Source organism: Lactuca saligna, chromosome 1 (genome assembly GCF_052625555.1).
Source record: "Lactuca saligna cultivar CGN05327 chromosome 1, ASM5262555v1, whole genome shotgun sequence".
Classification (NCBI taxonomy): domain Eukaryota; kingdom Viridiplantae; phylum Streptophyta; class Magnoliopsida; order Asterales; family Asteraceae; genus Lactuca; species Lactuca saligna.
In genome coordinates this window covers 79,556,134-79,566,193 of record NC_136417.1, presented here as the reverse complement: position 1 = coordinate 79,566,193, position 10,060 = coordinate 79,556,134, and the positions used below count along the sequence as shown (strand labels likewise).

Below are 10,060 nucleotides of genomic sequence, written 5' to 3'. Positions count from 1 at the left end.
GGAGCAGTTGTTTGATGTATAATACCATTTTAAGAACAAAATTCGGCAAAGTCTTTGGATTCATATTCTCCTCCTCAATCAAACCTTAGAATTTTGATCTTTTTGTCAAGTTGATTTTCAACTTCAGCCTTGTAATTCTTAAAATAATTCAAGGATTCATCTTTGGTATTTAACAAATAAATATAACAATACTTGCTGCAATCATCAATAAAAGATATATAATAATTCTTTCCTCCTCTTGTAGGTGTTGCTCTAAAATCACATAAATCAGAGTGGATTAAGTCAAGTATTTCATTAGATTTTTCAACTGATTTATGAGGATATTGTGAAAATTTTGATTCTACACAAACCTCACATTTTATGTTTTTGTCTAATGAACATTTTGGTAACATGTCAAGTTTTGCCATTCTTTGAATAGAGTGATAATTGACATGTCCCAAAAGAGAATGCCACAAAAATGAAGGATCATGCATATACATAGAAGATGGGCTAGTAGTGCCCATTATTGCATTAACATTAACATTGGTTACATCATTGTTTGGTGTTTCAACACCATAGTACAAAGGTAAGACACTGACTTTGAAGAGACCCTCACTAAGGTATCCTTTTCCAACATACACCCCACCTTTGGTGAGAACAAACTTATCAGAATCAAATTCAAGTTTAAAACATTTGTTACTAAGAATAGGACCAGAAATCAAATTCTTAGTAATTTCAGGAACATGCAAAACATCACTTAAAATAAGTTCTTTTTCAGAAGTCAGTTGCAGCTTCACTTTTTCTTTTCCTTCAACTTTTGTAGTAGAGCCATTCCCCATAAACATTGGTTCAGAATCCAAGACTTTCTGGTATGTAGAAAACATGGTTTAGGAGTTGCAAATGTGCCTTGTGACTCCAGTATCAATGCACCAATCCACACAATTGCTAACCATGTTGGTTTGAATCACAACAACAAACTGATTTGGTGATTCAACCATGTTGGATTGACCAGAATTTCCTCCACCAAAATTACCACCATTGTTTCCATTGTTCCCTCCATTTTTTCCTCTTTGACCCCTCCTGAATCTGCAATCTTTGGCCTTGTGTCTAATTTTGCCACAAACATAGCATAGACCAGAATTCTTCTTGTTTGGGCCATGATTTTTGCCATCTTTGGAGGAGTTTTTGGAGCCTTGCTTCCCTTTATTGTTGTTGTGCTTTGTCCTTGAAGTACTTGCTTCTCCAACAAAGTTTGCACTTGGTTCCAAGGTATTTGCATCTGCCTTCTCATTCAATCTGTTATCTTCTTCCACATGAATTCTCAACACAAGTTGCTCAAAACTCATGTCATCAGTTAAGTGCTTAATATATAATTTGAAATTCTTCCAAGAAACAAGGAGTTTTTCAATGATTGAACCAACAAGAAAGTTAGAGTTTATATCCATACCTTCAATTTCAAGATCATGTGCAATGACTTGAATTTCCTCCACTTGTTTGAGGACAGATTTGGTATCCACAATCTTGAAATTCATGAACTTTCCAATCACGAATTTCTTATAACATACCACTTCTGTTTTGTATTTCTTTTCAGTGATTCCCATATCCCTCTTGCAATAGTCATGGTAGAGTAGATATCAAAGAGAGAATCATCTAGGGCATTCAGAATATAATTTCTGCAATTATATTCATTTGTGTTCCAAGTTTCCACTGCCCTTTGATGTTCTGCCAATTAGGCTTCACTGGGTGGTGTTGTTCCTTCTGTAGTGGTTATAACACTAGGAGGAGAGGGAGAATCATCAGTGAGAACAATAGAAACATGAAGAGTTGTTAGATAAAACAACATCTTCTGTTGCCATCTCCTAAAATCTGAGCCTTTGAATTTCTCAGGCTTTTCTACATGTGTTTTGATGATGGAATTTCGATCCATTCTTCACTCTTTGATTTCCTTCTACGATTGTTATTATAGAAGTATACAATCAACAAAAGTAATTGAAATAAAACAAACGAAATTCAAATATACATAATATACAATAATCAATTTACAGAAAACATACTTGTTTGATGATTACACAAAAATATAATCAAGAAATTGTAGAGATCGAGGCCTGCCTTGCAGTGTCCTAAGACAGAAATTTCCTTGGTAGGGATCTGTGAATAGGATACAACAATCAACCAAGATCTTCTCTTGATTCTGACGAAATTCACTATGTTCCCTTCATTGTATGTGGTATACGAATTTATATGAGGAATATTTTGTATGGTTTTTCTGAACCGAAAATCTGTTCTTTGGTGATCTATTTACACGTATAGATTGACTATTTTCCCTCCAAAAACTGCTAATCGAAAATAACTGTCAAAACAGTTAAAACGAATTTAACAAATTTTTTTAATAGATAATAAAAGTCAAAATCGGAATTAATCTTTTGACCATTATATATATATATATATATATATATATATATATATATATATATATATATATATATATATATATATATATATATATGACCATTTTGACTAGCCTAATCACCAAATCCAACTCAATCCCTCTAACCCAACCCTTTGATCTAATTGCTAAACAACTAGTAGGAGGCTTTTTAAGGAAATATAAGGTTCCTCTTTCTTCCAATATGGGACAAATCCCATAGAGAGAATTTTCCATTTAACAAATTTCCAACATATATAAAGCAAACTATGATTGCACAACAAAAATATATACCTTTTAAAAAAATTAAATCAGTTAGTTTATTATCATATATAGCTTTTTAACAAAAAGACTATGTGGTAACAACTTGAAAAGGTAACACAATCTAATTGCTTATATATTTAGTCATTTGTAATTATTTTTATATAAATTTAATCATTTATGTTTTTTTTGTATGCATTTAGTTAGTTGTGTTTTATATTTTGTGCACGTACGACCATTACATTTAATGGTAATATATGTACAATGTAAAAAAACATAGGTGATTAAATTTGTACAAAAAATATAAATTATTAAATATACTGACAATATATATATATATATATATATATATATACACAATTTAAACTATGTTACAATTTAAAAACATTGTCCCAATAAATCATCCACAGCAGATATTTCATAGGATAAGATTGGAACTTCTTTCTTAGACTTGAACATCCCATCAATATTGGCTTAGAAAATATTGTATTATATATATATATATATATATATATATATATATATATATATATATATATATATATATATATATATATATATATATATATATATATATATAAAGTTTGATCCTTATACGCAGTAGCTTGCAACGAAATCAACAAGTTGACTAGGTCATCCCAACTGATTCGACCTGAACTTTGCAAAAATAAAAGATCGTCAACTATAGATGCATCGTGTGAAGTGTGCCATTTCATGAACTCGATTCCACAGTTTGGCATGTGTGTTAGTTTGGTCCATCACTTTTTTTTTACTAAAGCCTTTGAGACCATAACAAGAACAAAAAAACCTTATAAACACATCGTTAATTCCTCCTCCAACCAATGTGTGATATTTGGCAACTCGCCAAATTACAATTTACCCACTAAATTTCCAGCACCAGTTAGGCTTGAACCCTCGACATCATGGGGAAAGAGAGTGCACCGCACGAGTAAACAAACTCTCTCTCTCTCTTTTTCTCTCTCTCTCTATATATATATATATATATATATATATATATATATATATATATATATATATATATATATATATATATATCTTTACTACTTATAAAAGAAATCTAACTATTTCTATAAATAGATTGAATATAATAATATTATTTTTTTAAGACGTCCAAACTATTAAGCTTGAAGTACAACCCATTTATAATATAATAATATTAAAACTTTAACCCTATCATTTATCCCCTAAAAATCTGGTATCAAATTAATAGAAGAATTCATTTGCAAATTGAACCCGTCAATCTCAACACTTCAGCCATTTGAAGCGGTCAATATCAACAATTTATAGAGGATCTCTTCTCTCACATTGGTAACAAGTCATCTCATAATATCTATCTTCGTAATCCCTTCAAAGTAAGAAATATACGCACACTCTCTCGAAGAACCCTAACCAGTAACCAAGACAGTATAACCACCACCACCACAGCCGCTCTGCCTCCTTCCGCCTTCAACTAACCACTATCACAACTACTGCCCTTCCTCTCACCCACGACATGAACTTTCTTTTGGAACATAACATTTTTTTTAAAAAAAAAAATATCGTTGAAAGAAGCTATTTGTCCCCGCCGCTGTGCGCGGGTAACGGCTACTATATATATATATATATATATATATATATATATATATATATATATATATATATATATATATATATATATATATATATATATATATATATATATATTCCAAAAAAGTTGTACTTCATGAATACAAAACTTATACCAAATTTGTTTTATATCTTTTAATTATTTTGTGAATTAGTTTTGAGTGATTTCAATTAGTTGGTATTTATTTTAAAATTAAAAAATTGAGTGGGTTTGGACTCGAGAGAGATGAGAAAAACGTGACAAGTGGGTAGAAAAGAACGGAAAAATAGATAAATTCTGCCTAAAAATATGCTTCTTCTTTATTCCATCGACCTTTTAGTAATTAAAATTTTATTTCTCATATTAGTACCAACAGTTAGTAAATATGATAAGTAAAATTACTATCATGTATGCTTGAAAAGAGAAACAAAAAATGACATTATTTAAAAGAGGCTCTTAATACATGCAAAGTTTCAAATCGGAGCTTCCACTTAAAGTCCTTAATTTTCATGGCCTCTTCGGTATTGCGAACCATTTTGTTCGTTTTTTAACGGTGTAAGCTTTTCTATCAAAAAAAAAAAAAAAAAAAAAAAATAGGCCATATTGCATGCATCTCCATCAATGCAAACTTTTCTTTCATAACTCAAGTCAAAGTCAAGGTAAGAACGATCAAAAATCAACTTGAGCAGTTGAGCTCACCGATAACTTTATATCATCAACCATATATCATACATATCATTTATTTAACTCGGCATCAAAACATGTACATAACAAATAAATTAAAAGGGCAAAGTTAAGGTGAAAATTAAACTCAAATGATAAATCATAATAGAACTAGAATATTTTACTGAAAATAACAAAACATAATTTAATGAAAACTTTTTTAGTTCTATAACGATAAACATTTTGTCCTTTGGAAGTCAAAGGAACTCCCTTTCAACTAGAAAGCTGATGAAAATGTTTATTCTAAAATAAAAAATTTAGTGATTATTTGAATTAAATACAAAGTTGCCAGTTGCCACAATATTAAGCGTTGAAAAAGTTTCGATAACTTGAAATTACTATGTTCCACGTCCTAAGTTCACGCATGGAATCAATTGTTAGGAAAAAGAATAATGTATTGTTTCCTTAGTGTGCTTTCATTGAAGTAATTCATGAAAGGTGCCAATAGATAACTTCGCTCACAAAGTTCAATATTAAACATTCAAAATCGGAGACATACCGATGTGAACAGGTTGCGTCGATTTAGGGCCGTTGGGGGTAGCGGTGATCGGTGGCAACAGAGCAATCGACAAGTGGAAGGGAGGAGAAGGCAACTGGGATTTGGGGAGATAGAAACGGGAACTAGAAAGCGTGGAGCCCTAATTCTATTTTATATCGATTCTATCCACATAATTTGACATTTTAAATATTTATTTATCAATAAAAGGATTTTGATTTGGCTCCATATAATAAACAGTAGATTTATGATAAAACAATTTCGACAAAAAGTGTTTGAAATCTTATTTCCCCATTCTTACTTATGTGGATACATTTTTCAATTCTAAAAATGGAAAATTTTCAAATGTAGCTATTAAAATATCTAGTGACCATCATTTCTAAAATGGGAAAATTACATATTACAATAAAATTTTGGTTTTGTTAGTCACTTTTTTTTAATTAGTCTTCAAAGTTTCAAATTACCTGTTCATTGTGACATCTTCATCGATTTGAGTCGGATGTCCAATTACGAAGCTTAGTTGGCAATCCGACGTGTGAGAGAAGTTTAATTGTTACTGTATCTACTCAGCCACGTCATAACCTGACGTTCAAACTACCTAATAAATGATATCCTCAAATAGTACACCCACAATACATTGTTTCCCTCATCTGACCATTTGAGCTAAGCTTTGCAAGTTTAGAGATCTCTTTCAACGATGGCTTCATCATCATCCTCCACTAGTTAAACGTTGAGGCTACGAGTTGCGATGGACGACGATGAGTACAACCTACCCGATTGTGACGGTGACAAACCCTCATTGCAACGCACTTTGTTGCACCTTGGAAATCCAGGGAGAAGGTTCTTGAACTATCAAAATAGCATGTGAGCTTCCGATCTAGCTAGATTTATATTTTTGTTAGTATCTTTAACTTAATCTAAGATTTATTCAATAAATTAGGGTTTCAAAAACCCTAATGTGTCCAAAAAAGAATAGTAGATGTTATTAAAAACCTTGGTATTGTTAGCCCAATCCAACTTCTTTATTTGTATACTTGATTAACAACTATGTTATGTATTTGCTTTCTTAATTAACAGACCAACCTTACGAAATGCAACTTATTTGAGTTGATAGATGAGGAATTAGAAGATGGTTACTACAAAACACTAATTTCCTCAATGATGCAAAAGTTGGATAGTAGAGAGAATCAGTCTGAATTACATAAGTGTATGACTAAAGTGGTTGAGTTGGAGTTTCTCCTATCAAAGGAGATAGCTGAGGTTGAGATGTTGTAGAAGCTCCAGGGTGAGTCCAACAAGGTAGCTTCCAGTTTGAAGATTGTGATTGTGGTTCTTATTATAGTTGTGCTTTGCATTTGGCTGTTATGGAAGTGAACTTAGTCAGTCGGGGGTGGAAGTTTTTATATATGTGTTAGGCATTTGTTGATGATGGAAATTCAAGCCTACTTTTGAGAGCTTTGGTATATCATTGGTTGATGATAAAAAAATCCAACCAACTTTTTGGATCATTGTAGTAGCGTATGCAGTTCATAAATACTGCCAAGACTAAGTGATATGGGATTTTGTAGAAACACATGCTTTTGTAATGTCTGTTGACATTATATGTAACACTCCAAATTAGTATTACTTTGAAAGCCTTGAAGAAATCTAATTTTAGCATAATAGTCCCTTAAGTACCCTGGGCATACTTATGAGTACACTTAGCGTACTATGCAAGGCTGATCGCGGAGAGGCAACACGTACGCTAGGCGTACCAGAAGTACGATGGGCGTAGGTGCTGGATGTCCAAACCCTAAATTCCAGACTTGGGGCCTATTTAAACATCCTTAACCCTTTGGACTTAACCATAGAAAGCCTCCATAGCCTTAGTTCGCTCTTCTACTCCAGAGAGAGTTTGCGAGACCATTTTGCGCTTAGAAAGGGTGTTGTTGGCCATTTTTAGTGTCATTCAAGAAGGAGAACTTTTCAAAGAAGCTTGGAGTGACATTAGGCTTCAAGCATCTGCGTCTAGTCCACCTTGAGGAGCTTCTGGAGGTATAAAGCTTGGACATTTCCACCTTAAGCATTAGATGTAGCTAGGGATTTCTAGTTTTGTCCCCTTTGTTGGTTTTGGATCTCCTCTTGTGAGTTGAGCAAATCCAGAGGATGGAAATGTTAGATCTGAGGTCCCTTGGTCCATTTATAACATAAAAATGAAGCCTTGATGTGTGTTTTAACCACATGCATGGGTTAAGACCCTTAAAAAGGTATTAATGGGAGTGTTGCAAACATATGAGACATGCAAAGGCATAAAGTTGCCAACTTTATGCCCTAGGTTGTCTTAATAGGCTTAGATCTGACTTTTGGACATGAGAGAATCGAGTATTAAGAACTTAATGGAGAAAGTGCTTAATATGTTAGTATGTTGGGCGTAACCTAGCGTACGCAGCGCGTAAGTCTCAGAGACTCAGTACGCTGTGCGTACCAGGGTGGTACGCTAAGCGCACACACAACAGATGGGCTTGGATCCGTTTTGGGCCTTTGAATTGTTGGTTGTATATTGGGGATGGTGGGCTAGTTTAGTTTTTTAGGCCATTCATGCTATGGTTAGGCCTTATTGGGCCATGAGGCCCATTAATGATTTATGGATTTGGACTTTTGGCCCATTATCAAAGGAAGAATAGTCGGGCCTTATGGAGGGACTTGAAGTTTGGGTATTCCATTGAATGTGTGAAGTTATAACATTGGGTAATGTTATTATTCAGTGTGGGTGGTTACAGACTGTCAGGAGAGTAGCTTTTGAATTCATCAGACAAAAGGTGACTCTCCTCACCATACCATTGGGTCTAAGGCACCAAGGTCGGCGCAGTTTTTGATAGTTGGTATACTAGTTGTGTAGAGGTGTGTGGCATGATTATGTGGTAATATGTGGTAGAGATATCCTTTATGGTTGACGGTAGAGATAGCCTCTAGGGCTATGGTAGAGATAACTTTTATAGCTAACGGTAGAGATAGCCTTTATGGCTAAGGGTAAAGATAGCTTTTATAGCTAACGGTAGAGGTAGCCTCTATGGCTAATGGTAGAGATAGCTTTATAGCTAAGGTGATATGTGAAATGTGGTAGATGTAGCTTTTACAACTGATATGATATGTATTATGTGGCTTGTGTGTGGGGTATGGTCTAGGAACTCACTAAGCATTATATTACAATTTGTGGATTCGTTTCAAGTACATCAGAGCCCAAGGGCAAGTGCAAAGTTTGATGGCGCAGTGTGCACTATCTCAGTCGTATTTATGGGACACTCTAATGTTTTGGAATAAAAGTTGTAATTGAATTGTGTTTTGAAAACAAATATATTGGGTTTTTGTAATTTATGGAAATGTGTTTGGATAATCAAAAATGAAAGTTTTCTTTGAAAAATTGGGTCGTTACAAGTTTGTATCAGAGCCTTGGTTTGAGGGATTCGGGCACACTCTCGGGTGTGTTAGGACTCAAACTAAGGAAATGGTAGAATTGTTTTCAAAATAAAATAAAAAGCTTTTAAAGAAAGGAAAAAATGAGAGTGCAACGCACGTGATCAGCCGAGCCAAGTAAGTAGTTCCCTAATGTGTTAGCCATGTTATACTAACATTTGAGCTTTGATGATCGTATGGAACTTGCTATGTGTATGCTTTTAAAATTTTATATGTTTAGGAGCTTGTAGCCTTAGAATGATTGATTTGGCCGTATTTCCTGTTCCTTATCTGGTTGTGGTCCTAGGGTATAATCTTTTATTCGAAAGTCTGTTTGATCCTTTTCTGTGTATAATTTGCATGCATAAAGGCAACCTATTTTGGTTGGTCTGATTGATGTGAGTAGAGCAAACCTTAGGATGACCTGGGATTTGATGTATAGAGTAGCATGTAGGATATGGTTTATTTTGGGGATGGATTGGAGTTATCAGGTAGAGCATTGGGAAAAGGTACAGGTAGGTGTGGAAGGTAGTATTGGGCACGTACTACTGAAAGCAAAGGACCTGTACCCGAACCGATGTTAGACTTGGGAGCTCTAAGGAGGATCAGTGTGGAAAGATCCCTGTTATGGATATCCTGATCATTATATTTTATGGTATTTCAGTACAGTATGGTGGTAACAAGATTTGGAGCTGGGGGTCAGGGTCGGGATCTGGATCCGGGGCGGGATCATGTAACACTACTGATGTCTTTGATGAGAGGCTACGCGAGCTTATTGCAGCCGAGGTTACGAGGGGCATCCTTGACACCACCCCAACCATCTTTGGGATGGTCAAAGAGGGTATGGTGGATATTATGTAGGAGAGACTCAGAACTCCCTCATTCCGGGAGTTCAAGGCGTGTGGGGCGCCAAAGTTTTTTGGGGTGAGGGACCCCATTCTTAGCAGATGCTGGGTGGCAGATATCGAGAACACACAACGCACGAGTTCTTGCTCATATGAGGCAAAGTTGGGGTTTTCTTCTTGTATGATGAGAGATAGGGCCCGAGATTGGTGGGGTGAGGTTACCAGCCAGGTGGGAGCAGCCAGTGCGGCTGAGATGACATGGGCCGAGTTCGTTCAAGGATTTGACTTGGAGT

General features: G+C 34.7%; 1 long non-coding RNA gene across 1 annotated transcript; it reads right to left on the bottom strand.

Moving 5' to 3' along the window:
* Positions 1-474: 474 nt before the first annotated feature.
* Positions 475-5,599, bottom strand: LOC144999773 (uncharacterized). Its single transcript, XR_013661000.1, has 2 exons — positions 5,494-5,599; positions 475-2,329 (listed from the first exon to the last, which is right to left on the bottom strand). It is a non-coding gene; the product is annotated as an uncharacterized LOC144999773 (long non-coding RNA).
* Positions 5,600-10,060: the final 4,461 nt, after the last annotated feature.